Source organism: Pleurodeles waltl, chromosome 4_1 (genome assembly GCF_031143425.1).
Source record: "Pleurodeles waltl isolate 20211129_DDA chromosome 4_1, aPleWal1.hap1.20221129, whole genome shotgun sequence".
Taxonomy (NCBI): Eukaryota; Metazoa; Chordata; class Amphibia; order Caudata; family Salamandridae; genus Pleurodeles; species Pleurodeles waltl.
The window spans coordinates 297,247,530-297,265,728 of record NC_090442.1 but is presented as its reverse complement, the minus strand read 5'-3'; the positions used below and the strand labels follow the sequence as shown (position 1 = coordinate 297,265,728).

The window sequence follows — 18,199 nt, the reverse complement described above, 5'->3', positions numbered from 1 at the left end:
GCAGAATGTATTTCCAAAGGTGTGTGTAGTAAGCTACCAGTTTCTGAGCGAATCTCCACAATTGGGCCGTGATCACGATCACTTCTGGTCAGCCATGCCAGAAGCTTGCCCAACTTGTCTGCTGAAGCATGCGTGGGTGCCTCCCTCTCCCCCCTCCCATGGCCCAGCTCCTCCCCTCCCTGCACATCCTGGCACAGCCAGCAGCTGAAAAATAAAATGATAAAATATTGTTTTATTTTTTTAGCTGCTGGCTCGTAGCCAGTGGGGCAACGCTCCTTCACCATTGCAGAGGAGCCACCCCTGCTGCAAGACCTACCCCTCCCCTAGCATAACATTGGAGTTACCTTTGTACATTTTATAAGTGTAATTTTCAAATGGAAATAGGACAGCAGTATGTTTGGTGTCTCTGGAATCATAATTCAAAATCCTAACTTATGATGAAGTCGAATTTTAAACTGCAATTCTGAAAATGACACTTTCAGAAAGTTGGCATTTTCTTGCCTTAGCTATTTGGTGCCTGCAGCCTGTCTCTGGGCCACATGCGTGGGTGTAGTTGACAGTAGGGCATTGTATATTCCTCTTAGACAGTCACACACTATCGGGAGCTTAGGTATGAATGGAATGGCCATCACTGGCAGGATGGCTGGGAGGAGCTGGGCCCAGCCCTACTTAAACATGAATAGGCTGTGTCCTGTTGCCACACAAAGGGCTCCTTCCCCCCGTAGTTAGTCTAGAGTCAGGGCCAAGAAGGCAAGGCATCTGTGCACTTGAAAGGCATGACTCTAGAAGCTTCTCCTCACTTCAAATGTTTCACCAACAGCAACCTGCAAGACTCTCCCTGCTCCTCACGGCCTGAACTTTTGAATTTGACCCGATCCAGCAAGAACAGACATCTTGAGTTGGCGGTTTGTGCTTTTTGGTGCTCTATTCACTGTATTCTTAAAACATGTAGAACTCAGCTTCTATTGATTGGAGTTTTGTCCTTTTGGCATTGTTTTATTTATTAAATTTTGCTTTCATTTCCTGACCTGGTGTGGGATCTTTTCATGCTTTCATTGTTTTATTGTTTGAAGTGTTGCACAAATACTTTACACATTGCCTCTAAGTTAAGCCTGACTGCTCTCTGCCAAGCTACCAGGGTTTTGAGCACAGATTAATTTGGGGTTTGCTTGTGCCTTACCCTTACAAGGGCTGTGGTTGCTTCTTGACCAGGGCTCACATCCCAGTCACCAGTATCCCAATTTCTCACAGTATATAATGCAAAAATTACCCACATTTTTCACTCAGTCACTGGTAACAATCAGCTGATTTCTGAAAGCCCCCTGCCCTCACATTCCAAAGAGCACAGGAGCTGCAGAAACCAGCACTGCCATGCAAACTAAAGCTGCTGGAGGAGAAAGAGATAGCATGACCTCACTAGTGCAGAGCAATAGAAAGCACATCAGACGATGATCTTGCCTCCTCCCGTGAACAGTGATGTGATGTTAGTCTGTGTGTACGGCTGTAATGTTAAATTGGTGGCCTCACGGCGAATTGCATAACAGTGTAGATGAAGCTTAACCTGTAGGAACGCCTGCCCTTCAAACCTCGTACTAAATAGGATTACATTTACAGTGAATAAGCAGCCCATGCTTTAGGCCTTGGTGAGCCTAACCAAAATGCAAATGACACTGGAATAAACCAATGCGTGAGTAGGTTGGCTAAAAAGACTCCCAATCAATGTATATTGTAGATATTTTTTCAAAAGACACAATCTAGCAAGACAGTTAAAGCTGTCTGAAATGCCAGACCTATAAAATGGCAACACCTTCCCAAGAGCAAACTGGACAACTAACTGCACAGAAATGGAAAGAAGCACTGCCGTCTTTCACTGTGCCACCTTGTGTCACATGATATCAGCCCCACCCACACAGTCACCCGGTGAAGAGCCAATATCATAAGGCGGCAGGGAGGTTGATCTCGAGGTTGTTTCTAGCTTAGGTTCGGAGGCTTTAAGCAATTGAGGCCCATTAAAAGTTGTTAGAGTGCCCCCGACCTTGGTGGCAGCCTCAGCAAGATTTGAGTTTTTCTTTGGGATGTAGAGGCAGTCCTTTCAGACAGTTCTTGGGATGAAACCCTGTCCCTCTAAGGTCCCACCCCCTCCTCTCACAGGGATGTGTTTTTTTAAATTGGCTGGTCTTGGCAAAGCCAATGTAGCTGTGCTGTCAGATTATAAATCATAGTCTGGAAAGAGGTGGATATAATAAGAGGCTCAGATTCAGACCTAGATAGGTTCTAACTACATTTATCACTCAGTCTCTTAGCTGCATGGCTGCATTCAGTGTTTTTTTTCATTGAGGACAGGTCTTCCATGTTCTACATGAGTATGTTATGCCTCAGTATTATTAAACACGGGCATCTGCAATAGGTCTGGTTTATAACTAAAAATCCGATCACAACCTTTTGGTTTTGCCGATGCTTGGTGCTTTTCTTATCAAATGACTGAGGATGCGCAGTGGTATATTTACATTTTAAACGAGGAACTGTTTTTTTAAAGTTTACTATTTTAAAACATGCTTATAACACTGTGTTAAAGTATCACAATAGCTCAGAAAACAAACTGAAAACGGTTATAAGTAACCCATGTTTTTGCTTGAATTGTTCCAACAACATTCTGAACTTTTGTTCAGGCAGTTTACCACAAACTTTCCTGTGCGGCATCTGGAAACGTTTGCTGAGTCATTCACTACGGGAATACCATGTGACCAGAAGAACATACTCAAGCAGCAGCGGTGGACACAGCTGCCTTCCTAGCACGCGGAAACAAGGAGAGGTAAGCGTACGCTCTCTGCGTTTATCGATTAACTATGCCCTAATTTAGTGTCGAGTGAATTGGTGTAGTAAAGCAACGGCGGATTAGGTACACCGCCTCGCTGGAGCAAAGGTTACTGACCATATGGATGTCCGACGTAGACCCGGTGATTTTCTGAACTACTAAAACCAAAAATAAAACTAAACTTTTTAACTTTGTCAGCCCACTGGAAGCCATAGACGTTGTTTACCGGCAGGTTACTGTCTGTTGAAGCCCAGGTAGTGTTCAAAGTGCATGGGCTTCAAACAGTGGAAAGGAAACTAACTTCGAGTATATAAAATGCATCTCACATAGAGTTAAATAACAGGATCAAAGTCAATATTGTTACTGTACTGAGTTGGCAGGCCACCAAATGTGTTTCCTCCATCAATTTTCCTCGTCCCAGTTCTGTAATTGTCCTTGAGGCCACCTCACGTGGATGAGGTGGGTTGCAGATTAGACAATGTTCACAGGGAGAGCCCTCACTTGCTGAGGGAGCTGCCTAACTGGACCACTGTCCCTAACTGGGACTCTGAGGGTGTGTTCACTAGGACCCTCAATGGAAATTGACTGAGAGTTCGGCTGGTGACAGATGAGGACCGAACAATGGAGCCACCTCCAGACTCCAGATTGGTTGGTGCGATGGCTGGGAACTGACAAGGATATCAGGAGTCTGTTTGACAGAGAAAGAGCATAGTAGGGAGTGACCACCGTCCTCCTCCTTTGCTATGTTCAGTAATGGAGAGTAAGAAACCTTGGACCACAAGACCTATTACACACCAGAGGAGCCTTCTTGCAAGCTTACTCAACTTTGGTACTCTGAGCACCAAACAATTCCTCAACAGATCTGGCAAGGTGGAGTAGAGAGAGAAATGACCATTAAGATGGAGAATTGTGAGAAACCAAAACAGCTGGACTGCAGCTGCACAGGAGAAGTGGCGAAGGGATTCATTGTGGAAAAATAGGAAACGAAACAGGCTCGCATGAGAGGACAGTGGAAGAAATGGCCAAATCCCAGCCTACCACTCACTGTTTCATGCACAAGAGGTTCGTCTGTGCAAAGGTCACATTGGTGACAGAAGACTTTCTAGAGAGCTCTTTGGTGCCAGAAGTGTCTTCAATAATTATCCAAGCCTTACTGGAAGTCTGCAAGCCATCAGGCTCAATCTCTCTGTCTTCATTTTAATGCTGGGGATGAGCAGATCACTGGTCTTATTTTAAACATGAGTAATATGGAAATCATGTGACTGCTCTCAGCTGGTTCTCTCTGGAGTTTCTGGTCTGGCCCACCCACCCTGCTGGCCTCTCCTGCCACTGGCTGGGTAACCCAGCACGAACCAACATATATTGTGTATTCTGCACATATGGGCTACAGACTGAGGGGTAGATCTACTAACTCCTTATTCAGATACACTTGCTGCACTGCACTGTATGAAAGGACGAGAGAACAGTTGCATATCTCTCATGATATGGCTTTGTTTTTACCTCTCCCTGTGCTAGTGCACTTTAGGTTACCATGCACCAACATGCACAACTTTTTACCATGTTTATGTAAAGGGAGCCCTTCCAGTACAAAAACTAAGCTTTAATACATTTCCCACTTTGTATGTGTGCTGTACTTTGCACTCTAGGAGGCATCATTTTTAATGAAAATCTTTACCTACGGTAAGTGCGGTCTTTGCGGATGATCTTGTAGCCGTCTCCGATGGCGATGTCTGGAGCTGAGGAGGGGTTAAGCCATGCTTCTGTGAGGAAGGCGAAGTCCGGAGATGTGGTATCGATGAGGTTCCAGAGTTTGATGGCATGCATGTGGACAGAGCGAGTGTTGATCAGGATACATCTGAGGCTGTGATCTGCTTTGGGGGTCTTCGAGGGTGGGGTTGAGTGATGGACGCTGGTGAATTTGCAGTGGCGACAGGTGAAAGGTCCCTTGGTGTTACTTGGAGATGCCTGCTTACAGTTGTTGTCGTGTCCTGGGTTGAGTGCGATGAGTGCTGCTGGTCTGTAGCAGTGGTGGGTGAGAGGTCCAGGGGTCCTGGAGGTGGTCGCGGTCGGGATGCGGACGGGCGCAGATGGGCTTGAGTTAGGTGCGCCGTACCGCGGTCGCACAGCTGCCGTCATTAAGTAGGGAGGGGGAGGGGGATGGGAGGAGAGGACAGCTGGGAGCAGGAAACGGTGCAAAAAGAGTGGGCGGGGCAGCAGCGGCAGGGAGAATGAGAGAGAGGAAGGAGGTGGGGCCGCAGGGGCAGCAGCGGTGGGGAGAGTGACAGAGAGGCGAGAGAGAGAAATGTGAGAATGAGAGGAGCTAGGAGGAAAGTGCAGAAAGCGAAAGGCAAAGAAACAGCACACTACAAGAAAAAGGAGGAGAAAAGTGAAAGAGGCAAAGGAAGAGAAATGCGCAGAAAGCGAAAGGCACAAAAACAGCACACTAAGAGAAAAATGAGGAAAAGAGAGAAAAGAGGCAGAGGTCAGCCCAGCAGAAGAGCAGAGCTCTATCACTAGGCACCAGGGATGAGGCGCTGGCAGAAGCCTGCGGGTGGAGGAGGCCCTAGAACTTCTAACCGAGGTCAGAGTTCAAGACAGGAAGGGCTTCCATTCACTGCTGTAGCCATGCAGAGGCAGGACATTTCACTGACCTGTCATTCTGGAGTGACACAAGAGCTTCTCATTCCTGTCATTCCTTCTCATTCCTTTCATTCCTCAAAGCCCAGAGCACGGAATTCTTGCTTTGTAGAAGATTTCTTCTGCATTCCTCCCTTTTTAGGTCGAGCCTGCAGGCAACTTGCATGTGCTGCCGCTTGGCGACCTAGTTTGTAATAAATAAAAAAAACACTCTAAAAAGCGGCTTTTAGTCTGCCAATTACTTACCATTACTTGCTAACAATTTGTTGACATGATTATCACTCTTTTTTGCTGGCTTCTAATTAGGGAGGGTGTGCGAGGCATCACTTCCTACAGCACTTCCTTTTCTTTCTGTGGCGCATTGACCAAGTACAGATTGACTTATCTTAGTTAGCGTCTGTCTGCTGGTCCCGCTGTGATTGAGGTACTATTTTTTCTTTTTTTGCCCTTTTAATATAGCCCAAACTCGACCTGATGTTGGAGATGTTTACATGAGTACTTCTTACATTACACAAGTTCACAGTCACTCTTTTTATGTGCAGTGAGATTAAGTGATTTTCCCAGAATCACAAAATGTTGAGCTTAAGCCTTCTCTGCAAGTGCTTGCAATCACGGTGTGCAGGTTGCAAAATCAACAACCCAGCTGCATTCTGGTAGATATAGTATTTTTTCACCTTAAATCACGTAATGATGAGAAGAATAAATCTGGGGTGGCGGGCTATGTAAACATCAGATGAAAAAGATTGAGCTTTCAGGTTTAAACACCATTTAAGGACCCCAATTTTTAGCAGATCACAAATATGTGACACGGGGCCCTCAAGGTGTTCCATCTATGTGTTAGATGTTCCCCTTTGCTGATCGTTTCTTTTACACTTAAATTCTTGTAGGCGTGGACGTATGATAGGAAAAGGACACCTGCAAGGCTTTCAGTGCAAAGTGATGTGATAACAAAGAGGCGAGGCACAGTCGGCAACTCGCACCTGACAATGGAACAATATGAGATCGCCAGATGAAAATCGCACTGTTTTTCTGAGTGTGGACGACGGGACGACAACGCTGGTCACTTGGTTACAATTTAACTAATCAAACCACCGGATTATTGTCCATACAGGAAAATTAGGTTCCACAAACTACTTCATTTTGCCATCCAGTCCCAGCACCCTTCTTAGCCATCCAGTCCTGCATGGCAACACTGAAGATGGATTAATCGATGCTGTGGAACCGGGGCAGAGCTGATCCACCTGCAGTAACTTAATGAGAAATTGCTGAGAATGAAGAAATGATTGCAGTATAGAAACTGCATTCCCTACCCTCCACATGTGTGGTGTGTATATGTACGGCGCGCTCAGGAAATCTTCAAAACTTCACTAGCACAGTTAGGAACGTAAACGAGGCAGATTTAAATGCAAAAAGTGGCATATTCTTGGTGGACGGTTCATTCTTTTCTGTTTATCAAACCACTTGCCTCCAGAAACAAGGCAGAGCCCATTATTACGTTTCAACAATATTTGTGCAAATTGCGATAATATAATCAGTTCAAACTTTTTCTTTTTTCGTCTCATATCATGTGATTTCATCTTAAGGTTTTTACAGTTCGAATGCCATAGCTCTGCCCTGGTTTGATTGCACTGTGTCTGCCTCATCAGTGGGAGTATGTTAGGCTGAGTTGTAGGTTTTGGTCAACCCGGCTTTATGTGACCTGCTGCGGTTCAGTGATATGTGCAGTGCCTGCGCATGTTTGTGTGATGTTGGTTATTGTAAAGCATGGGTACTCACAAACATTTTCAAACTATCACTCTAAAAATACATCTCAATGCAGTGATATAATTGTGTGTACTAAGGTGAAATGGTTGTGCAGGTTAAAGTAATTTTGAATTTCAAACAGATCATACTTTTATATTTTTGCTGCAGGATGTCTTTAATAATGAAGGTGTTTCTAAAGTTGATTTCCAATGACACCCTTGTTACTCCCTTTTCAATTAGCCTCTAATGAAATACTTGCCCGTTTAGTTAGCAATGTTTAGTGCGGGTGCCAAGTCAGATAAACAGCAGCACAGTGCTGCTGTTGACCTCGGGCCGCATGTAAATGTCAGGAGGGCAGCATGCGGCCCCCAGGCCGTACTTTGAGTATCACTGTTGTAAAGCATCTGATGATTGTTTCATGGAAAATGCCCCATTTAACCTTCTGCAGGGATTCATTGATACACACTGGCCCCCGACAGGGGAGGTCATACGATTCTGCCGCGGAAGTAAATGTTGTAATCTCACGGACAGGAAACATAGGGATATTCTGATGTTAATAGTTCTGCATTGTTTCATTTTATGTGGCAGTCTCACTCTTGCTGGCTGTTATGAGCACATCTACGTGTATGTGTGTGTGCTTGTATAGTGAATGTCCTAGTTGGACATGACAAATCCATATACCTTTGCTTTGTATCTTGGAAGTAGCAAGAAAGTGCAAGGGTTTCCGTTGGAACGGTTTTTGGGGTTACAATGTTAGACCAGAATCAAACCCACGGTTGTGAGTCTTGGGTACCGCATTGAGGCAGTACCCAATGAAAGAACCATTGATTTGGGTAACACAGCCTAACTACCACCAAATGTGTGGTTCTCTTCACTGACCTGTCAATGTGGACTCCGCGTACAGTTTAAATGAACTAACAAATTGGCAAAGCTAGCTTCGCTCCATGTTGAAAATACAGCCGTGTGTTGTCAGTGCTGGAAGTGGACTGGAGATGCAGAGAGCAGCGGAGAACATTCATCACTCGGAGGCACATGTTGAAAGAGGGAGTTGATAGAGGTTCCCTTTGAGGTACTCAACAACTAATAGAGGAGTCAAAAGTTAGTGGTGGTCTTAGCTTCACTCTGTGGGTTTGATGCATCTGCATCAAATGTAGATGCACTGAGATGTCAACTTTTTTTAAACTCACCATTCGAGTAGGGGCGTGGCCATTTAGTTGAACGTCATCATGAAAGAATTTTTATATGAAGTTTTGTGTTGTACCATTGCTCTGCTCTGCATAGTAAAACCTGCTGACAAGCAGTCTGAGTGCTGAACTTCTACCCAGGTCAAGGACTTAAAGAGTAAGATGAAAGACATTTGGGTCTACTGAGAGCATGCGGTGCTGCAGCTGGCAGGTGAATGGGTGATCTAAAGGCTCCTCACCATCCGCCCTCAATACATCTATCCATGTAGCTGTATGTCGAACAGTGGTACAGTCCTCAGTTCTCCCCAGTTCTCCCCATCTCCAGTGTCACATGAGGTGACATAAGTTCTGCAGCGGAAACTTCATGACGGGGTCCGGAGGTGTGTAGTGGATACTAACATGATGAGATGTAAAAGTATGTACAGGTGTAGTGTAAATGCTAATAAAGTGCTTGAAATTGGGAACGGCAAGTGAATTTGTAATAGCCACTTTAACAGTTTTCAAAGATTGCAGATCAATGTCGATTGTCTGCCAGCTGGTCAGGCAGTGAGTTTGGCACAAACATCAAGTAGGATTTTTTGTTGCTGTGTTTTTGTAGACCAGAGAGGAGAAAGAGGCTGTCTTTTGTAAACCTCAGAACTTAATCTTGGGGCTGCCATTTTTAGGGCACACAATAAAGACAGCTGTTGGAAATGGCCCTTTCTACAGGGTCACCCCAGAAATTGTTGCTTTCCTCCTCCTTCTTTTTCTGACTTAGTTTTGCTCACTTTAGGACTTTGTGCACTTTACCACTGCTAACCAGTGCTAAAGTGCTTGTGCTCGCTCTCCTAAACATGGTAACATTGTCTTAACCCCAATTGGCAACATTTAATTTACTTATAAGTCCTTAGTAAAGTGAACTACAGGTGCCCAGGGCCAGCTACTTAAATGTTACATGTGGGCCTGCAGCACTGATTGTGCTACCCACTTAAGTAGCCCTCTAACCATGTACCAGGCCTGCCATTGTAGAACCTCTGTGTGCAGTTTTAAACTGCCATGTAGACCTGGCAAAAAAAACTCTTTTGCCAGGCCAAAACCTTCCCTTTGTGTACATATAGGTCACCCCTAAGGTAGGCCTTGGACAACTCAAAGGGCAGGGTGCAGTGTATTTAAAAGGTAGGACATGCACATTTACGTTTTATATAGCCTTGTAGTAAAAAACTTGCAAACTCATTTCTTACTACAGCAAGGCCTATCTCTCACATAGGATAATATTGGGATTGCCTTATTGCATATTGTAAGTGTAATTCACAATCTGGAAGAGGTATTTTTTTGAGTCGGCTATTAAATTGCAGTTCTGAAAATGCCACTTTTAGAAAGTTGGCATTCACTTAGTTTAATCATTTTGGTGAATACATGTCTGGGGTGGGTGACAGGTGGGCTCTGTGCATTCCTTCTAGACAGCTACACACAAAGGGGGCTTGATGGGCCATCCACCTCCTGATGGGCCATCCTGGGCAGGATGGAAGGGGTGATCTGTGCACAGCCTGACACTTACACCTTAACTGGCTGTGTCCTATCCTCACACAAAAGGCTGCCCCTGTACCCCTGTAGTGAGTCTGGAGCCAGGGCAGGAAGGAAGGACCTCTGTGCACTGCAAAGACCCTTCTTTGAAGTCTCCCCCAACTTCAAAAGCACTACTAGATATAAGTACTGGACCTCTGACATCACCACTTCAGTACACTTTGGGACCTGTGGATACTCTGCCACGAAGAAGGACTGCTTGCTGCTACAAGGACTATCACTCTGCTGGACTGCAGCTTTTCTGTGCTGACCTGCTGCATGGTGCCTCTTGCCTGGGAATGTGAAGGACTGGGCCTGCATCTCTCTACCCTAGAACCAAGAGTGACTCCAAGGGCCAGCTGACTGGTCTATTGTTTTTTGAAGTCTAAGGGACATAAATTACCTCCAACCTAGCTGCACCTGCACCTGGACTCTGCCAGCTGTGAGTATGCTCTGCCAAGTGGTGCCACCCCAGCCCTAGACCCTTGGGAGTGAGGCCTAAGGTGCCTCTTCAGGTTAACCCACATATTCTCATTGGAACTGCCACATCTTCACCGTTGCAGGGATTGGAAGTGCCGCGTCTTCACCTATGCATGGATCAGAACAGTGCCTTCTATGTTGCTTCTACCCCCACAGCCACCGTTTTGCACCTGCCCCCATGTTGCTTCCCCCACCCACTTAAAGAAATACTGTTTCATGTTTTTTTCTATTTAGTTATCAATCCAACACAGATTGATAACTAAACAAAAAAAAAACCTAATAATTTTGTAGGTACACACACGAGCGCGGTTCGCGTGGACATAAAATGACAAGTGAAGGCGCGTCAATTATTTTTTATTCTTTAGCTATGAGGCACAGCATAAAGGATGCTGTGCACTATATGTTAAAAAATTGTCAAAACCAATAGGTCTCACAGGGAAGACATTTGCTTTGCAAATGCTTGTTGAGGGAGGCAGATGAGAAAACGTCGGCACTGCCTGCAGTTTCACATCCTCTTCCAGCTTCCTGTTGGTGTTGGCAGGGACTCAAGTCAACAGCTGTATTTAGGATCACCAAGCGTCCCGGATTAGCCGGGACAGTCCCGGTTTTCACCGGTTGTCCCGTCAGATTTCAGGAAATTTAGCTCATGTCTCTGTTTTTAGAAAGGGTCGGCTGAAAACGGTGGGAGGTGTTTTTTTGTTTCCCAAAGCAGGAATAGTTAACAGGTTTTGTCAGAAAGCAATTTAATTAACAGGCATTACACTAGCTTTGAAAATTTCATTTTATTTATGTTCTCCGTGCCCCTTCTGTAATTATATGTTGATGAGCGTTGTCATTCTTGGCGCTCGGTTGAAGTAAAATTGTAGTCCTTCTTCCATTTTTGGGAAATGTCCTGTTTTTCTGGCTTTAAAATCCTGGTCACCCTAGCTGTATTGCATGTAGCAGTACACTGCTAATGTTTACACAGACAAAAATCGTGTAAGCCCGCACACGATTTGTAGCTTCCAGATTTATTGCTCTGCTGTGCCTTATTTATCAGATCCACATTATTGCATGACTTTATTCAGTATCGGCGTTGGCTAACGTGTTAAAAGCCAGCCTCGCTCCCAAGTATCTGCTTCACCTCTGCCTGCTGCATTGTCATCGTTAAAAAAGGCCTGGGACTTCTTGTCTCTTTCTTATTCTTTCTTTTCTGGCTTCCCACACTCACCTGGCGGTGTGCATATCTGCTGAGTGAAGCAACAATGAATGTGACCAGAGGCCATAGCAAGTAAACAGATAGGGGAGGAGGTGAGAGTTTACAGATGGAGCGATTAACTACACAACAGAGCCTGAAAAACACAAGCAGCTGCAGATAAGAACAGCAGCACTGATTGCGAAACCCGACTCCCCACTCTGAGCATCGGCTGAATTGTGTACCCGAGACCATAATCTCATGCTCGCGACAACATGATACGGTGTACATTCGCTGCGTCTCTTGGATGTGCTTCCCCCGGACACGGGCTCAACAACACCCCTACTCGTGGAGGGTGTAACACTTTGCATAATGGAGGCCGAGCCATCATCAGAGGCAGACTTCATTCACGGGCCCCATACAGCGCATAACATGAACTGTATATTGCAAGGCAATATGTAGAGTTTATTTACATTATAAGTGCACTTGACTAGTAAGAGTGGGTCTCAACATATAAAAAAGAACTACTTTTACAGTGGGTTTAGGATTTTCTACAGAATGAATTACAAATGTTACAAATGTTGCCCACTTAGACAGATTGATCCAGTAAATCTAGTTGGAGGTTGGCTTTTGTGTTATTGTTTTTGTGGCAGACAGTCCCAAATGTTGAATTCTAAAACCCACTGGGACAAATATGACTCAGTAGAAAATATTTGAGAAGGTATTTGATTGCCTCGCCTCGAACCAGATTTTGGAAAAATGGCAGGTTACCTACAGGTCCCTAGTTATTATTCTAAGTACAATGCATTTTCCAGCATACATCATCTTTATGCAATTTACAGGATATAATGTTAATACAGTAGACAACTCTCGTGCGCAAATTAAGCATAGTTTATGTTTTTCCCTCACAGCACACAATATATAACCAAGCTGGCAGCATGTTTAAAAAAAAACAGTATCAGCCGAATATTAAGTAGCAACATCATTTAAAAAAAAAAGTATTTGGAATTAATTCATACAGAAAAAGTAAGCTACAATTTAAGCCTGTGGAATGTTTACAAGTGCCATAAAAAATAGATTTTCAGTGGAGTTTTTGTGTGAGGCGAGTTACCAGCAGAACTTTTGCTTAAAGAATTACTAAATTAATTAATCTGGCTACTAGTAGGAGTGGTGGAGCTACATAGAAACAGTATTTAAAAGGGTTTTGGACAAACAGCTCTAATTATCGTGTGAAGAAGAGAATTCGGTACAGATATTCTATGATTTACCATGTTATAGCAGGCAGCGATAAAGGCACCGTGTATATAGTACTGGCAATCCTAATCCCAAATTCATTTGATTTTCAGAGAGAGAGCACATGATTTTCTGAACAGGAAACAGATACTACGATAGAGTAAAAAAAAAATGGCACTTGATTTTTTTCCATTTCATCCTCTGCCCTTACTGCTAACTGAACCCTTTGCTTCCCATCTTCTTAAACCATAGTTAAAGACCTTACATTTCTAAACCTGATAGCCCCTGTCCTTTCATCTTTGTGGCCTTTGACCATGTTGTTTCTCCTTTGAGTAAGGTTTATCAGTGATTTTGGGCATGCATTATTTGCATCTCTGTGATAGAGTGAAGGTGCAATACAGCAGAACTATGTCATCAATGGCGGCCTTATAAGCCAGAGTGCCTTCACATGATATCTGCTGTGCACTGACCTGGCTGGAAGTACAGGCACAAGTTTATCAAACACAATTGTCTGAATGTTAGTGCAGAGTTGAAAGATTCCCTAGACCCACAGCACTGGGGCTTCTGTTGATAGGATCTATGCAGTGCTTAATTTGTAAATAAAAACGTGAATCCTGAAGCCATCTCGGGCCTCTTCAATCTATTAAAAGCCACTCCCTCCCCCTTCAGCTCACTCTTGCAGCTTTCTACTTTCTCCCTTTTTGACGCTTTTTCTTTTTTCTCTTCCTCCGACTTTCCCAGATGTGTCTTTTGCTCGCAGAAAATGCATGATGCAGAAGAATAAGCCCCAGTCCTCAAAAATAAGTGCCTGTGCTCAGCACCGGAAACAATAAGCACAAATTAAGCACTAAACTCTTCCCTCCTCTCCCACTCCTGGCTGCACCCCAAATCTCAATTTACTACTATGATCTTCCAAACAACCCACTTAAATGCTCTCTCATTTATCTCACCTTTGACTCATCCAAAACCCTGTCTACTCCTATGATCTCCCTTACCCTTTTCTACAGACTCTTCCCTTCTCCATCTCTCCTTTACTCATCCCAAACCTCATCATACTACTATAAACTCCCAAATAACACTTCTGGATTCTTCCCTCCTCTATCCCTCTATTTCAGTATTCATTCCAACTAACAAAGTCACATATCCTCTGCTCAAATTAACTCAGACTAATACTGTACTCATATTTCCCCATACTAATCCACCACTAATCCTTTTGGGTTCTGGAGTAGCATGCTACTAACCGAACATTGCTTTGACGCCTCATCAGGGGTAGTAAGCGCTATATAAATACAATTACAATTGGTTCTCCCTCCAACTCTCACCATATTCAGCTATTGGTACACAGCTAAATTTAAATACTAACAAAAGGCTTATGAGAATTCAGGCTGTAGACACTGTGGAGAGGGGTCAATCTATTGCCTCGGAGGGGCTACATCTGGTCTTCTCGGTGTGTTTAAATAATTAGAATAGTATTTCTAACTCGCTATCATCCTTTCTTATTCTCATTGTCTACTGTCACCAATGTCTTTAATCCTTCCCTCTGTTGGTGCTCCTGCCATTATTTACTTCCAATTTTTTCTCATGTTTGCTCTCCTCCCAGCACATTTAGTTAGATGCTTAAGAAGAGCTACCCATATAGCACTGTTGTGCTGTCCAGTGAGATATCCGTCTCTTGTGGAAACCTACACCACTGCAAATGCTCCTGCTTCCTTTCTTCTATCTTGTCTCCTCATTTACCTTCATTTTTCCTCTCTTTCCATCTCTCCTGCCTCTCCCACCCTCGGTGTCTTGGGATGACCTTGTGTTGGGCTATAGAGATATACAAGGTAGCAACAAAACATCCTAGGTCAACATATTATTACTTTAAACCACTATTGAGTTTCTTTGTAAGGTGACCCATGTGCCCCTTTCTTGTTCTCATCATGTTACACATGGATTATGTCACTCTCTCCTTCTCCCTGACACTGCACTGTGCACAGCAGCAGATGGGAAACAAAGTAGTCCCTCATAGGAGAAATTGATCTTTTCGCATTATAATCCTCCACCAAACATCCTTGTTGTTGCTTGTGATGGGGAACTATGGGATGCAGAATTCCATGATCTTGCTATGAAGGCTTTGGTAGGACATTTGGTCCAGGAGATACAGTTAGAATAGTGATGTCTTCGTGCCCTCTTTGAGGTTGGTTTGTAGGTCCTGTTCAGTTTTTTGATACATGTTTTGGCATGTTGGATTTTAGATGTCTTTCTTTAGCCTTAGAGTACTGCGCTTTCTCTTCTTAATCTTCTGTATACCTTTGTTGAGCCCAGGGATCCTAGCTAGATTTGGTTGCATGAATACATGAACCTGACTGACTCAGATCAAGAGCCAATAAGGAAAGATACGATTTTCCTTATTTGTGGTACAAGGCATAATAAAGTCGTAGAGATCAGAATAGGAAATGAGAAAGAAAAATGATCTGAGCAGCTGATACCAAGATGGGTGAGCATTCACTACAGCTGCAGTAATACATCTAGGGCCACTTAATTGTTTCCAGTGTGGGTGCGATGAATGCTCAGATTATTGAGGAGGTTTCACAAGGTTCTCTAGGCGAGTGAATAACTTCCATTTAGGATTGCTGCTAACATTGTTGTAATCAACTGTAAAAATGCTATTTTTGTGTTATTAGACTGAGGGATTAGTGATCCGATCAGTAAATTCTGATTTGAGCTTTGGTGGGGTGTTGATTATAAGTAGGCTTAGCTGCTATCAATGTTGAAATGTTTTACTAAAGTTCACTGAATTTGGAATACAGTCTTGGCATCCTCACATGCTTACGTTTGTGAAGCTCATTGTGCACTGCCCAAATACTCGCAGCTCCAAAGCTAATTTTTTTGAAGGCAGTTTGAACACTATTATAACTTAAGTTTGTGATTCTTACGGCCAGATTTACAAGGCCATTGCGCCACATTAGCATAATTGTATTACGCTAATGTGACGTTAGGTAGACATTTCTGACGTGCCATATATACAAAGTGGTGCAATGCTAGCATTGCACCACTTTATAAGCCTTTGCACCTCATTATGCCTGCACCGGGCATAATGTATGCAAGGGGGCATTCCTCCGCAGGCAGGCCACAAAAAGGGCACAGTGAAATCTACAAGATTTCATTGCATAATTTTTTCCAGGACGCACATTACAGGCATTAAAGTGAGGGGCCCATAATCACCTATGGGCCCCCCTAGTGATTTGCTGGACTAGCACCATAATTAATGGTGCTAATCCAGCGAAGCACCACAATAGCATCATAAGTTCTGACGCTATTATGCTAACGTGCGCCATAGTGCGCTGTTTTGTAAATACAGCGTTACTATGATGACATTAGGAGGACCAAGGGCGGTACAAGAAAAGTGGCGCATCAGGTCTGATGAGCCACTTTCCTGTAGATCTGGCCCTTAGTATTGCATGACTGGGTACAGAGAAATGTTTTTCTACACTGGAAGCCCCCTTTAAACCACAAATTGTTTTGAAGGAAATTTCAGCCCAGAGAACAAAATAATGTTTAGTGAGCACACAGGAAATGTGGTATGTATTCCGCAAAGTTACCACTATGTTTGGCTACCATCCTAAAAACACACTGGCATTCGCTTATCTATCTTGAGCATCTCAGCTGTGGATAATGAAATGCAGATTTTCTCTAAAGAATGTACATTCAGATTAAATAATGTGGTTTAAATGTTTTTACTGAACAATATAAAAGCCACCCAGAGTTCCGTAAACTCAAACTGCCACAATTCAAGAACAAGCGATTCTTAATAGAACGGCTCTGTAATGCTACAAGACACCCCATCTATCTCTGTCAGAAGCAACTAGAAGTGTCAGAAAAATCATCAAGATACAGAAGAAAGCAACAATTATGTAATCACTTAAAATGAGTCAGTAAAATCCCCTTTTCTCTCATTTAGGAGGAAGAAAATCACAGTCAACGTCATTGTCAAAATAAGTGGTACAATCAAGTGATGTCCTCCCAGTGTCTTGGTCATTCCTGCTAACCTGTTTGGGCTCCATGTTTGTTTGCAAGGGCAGTCAACAAGGAACTGCCTAACCACACTCACCTTCCTCAATACGTAGCAGAGCAGAATACAAGAAAGCGAAAATGTTCAGATGCATTAGTTCTTTCTTGGCAAGCTGCATCTCCTTCTGCCTCCTCTTGGCCATTCTACTCAGATTGTGGAAGAGTAGAATGCTATTGCTTCGAACCTTAAGTTCACCTTGATTCGCCACAGGATGGACCTCCAGCCCTCTTTGTGAATCAGAATCTAACTATACAATGATGCCTTCAGGCCTGTCAACTCCTGCTTTGGACCTCTCACAAGACGTCTAGTAGCTTTATGGTCTACTAGCTCAGGACCCCTCCATTTAGTAGGACCTCCAATTGTATAAATTTCTGCAGAGTGGCTGCCATATCTTCACCTTCCTTCAAGGGTAGAACACTCTACTACGTTTACCTCTCAGTCTGTTCTCTAGGCTCTCAGTTTCAGACTCCATATCCACCATTTCTAACTAATTTCATGACCACACAACATTGTCCCTGAGAGTGGCATTTGGTTGAGTTTCTTAAAGGCTCACGTATCAGAAGCACTCCACTGCAGACACTTTTTTGTCAAGGGTTCCAACTCTGGTTTTGGTACCTGCAATCCCTGATGCCAGGCCCTCAAAGCGATGTTCCATTTTCACCACCTCTTATCTACAATGATACATTCAAGCATTCCAAATTGTTCATAGTAGGCGCCTCACATTGAGTAAGATGCACAGCTCTTGTGCTGCTCTTGTGCTGTGCCACATCACTTGTTGCCTTTGGCGATGATTATTTCTGCTTACAGAAATCATGTTTGTCCCAAATAGTTCTAGATATTTGCTTCTTGGGGTGCAGAATGTCTTGTTGCTAGGAATGACAACAGTTTTAGAAGTGGCCCCAAATGGTAGCTTTGGTCAAGGAGGCACCTAGTTGTTTACATGGGGCTCAAATGACTCCCCTTCTCAATATATTTCAGCAGTCAAAAAGTCCTGGGCTCTCCACCTCTTACCTTCTCCCAGATGGTATCACTAAAGTCTCCCCCGGTGCTGCATGGAGCAATTTCCGTTGCCATACTGGTTGATGGAATGCAAGAACCCAGTCAGACTAGTACACTGAAGGGGCTCTGGGTGTACAGGCCTGGAACTAGCTACAGCCGCTCAGGTCTGTAATTCGAGAAGCCTCCCAGCCTCCTCTGGGTGGACACTGCTGTTTACTGTGTGCACCTCCTCTGCACCATCATTACCGCCCTTCTGTAGGCTGGAGCCCAGCTCCTCCCAACATCAGACCCTGGTCGGCAGAATCTGTTGGAAATTAAATTATCTGTTTGTGCTACTC

At 44.0% G+C, this 18,199-nt stretch overlaps 1 protein-coding gene across 1 annotated transcript in view; it reads left to right on the top strand.

The window, feature by feature from the left end:
* Nucleotides 1-2,651: 2,651 nt before the first annotated feature.
* Nucleotides 2,652-18,199, top strand: part of LOC138287702 (dihydrofolate reductase-like) — a 194,006-nt gene continuing 178,458 nt past the window's right edge. The window contains exon 1 of the mRNA XM_069228378.1: nucleotides 2,652-2,812. The gene's annotated coding sequence lies outside the window, so the exon portion shown is untranslated. The remainder of the gene's footprint in view (nucleotides 2,813-18,199) is intronic.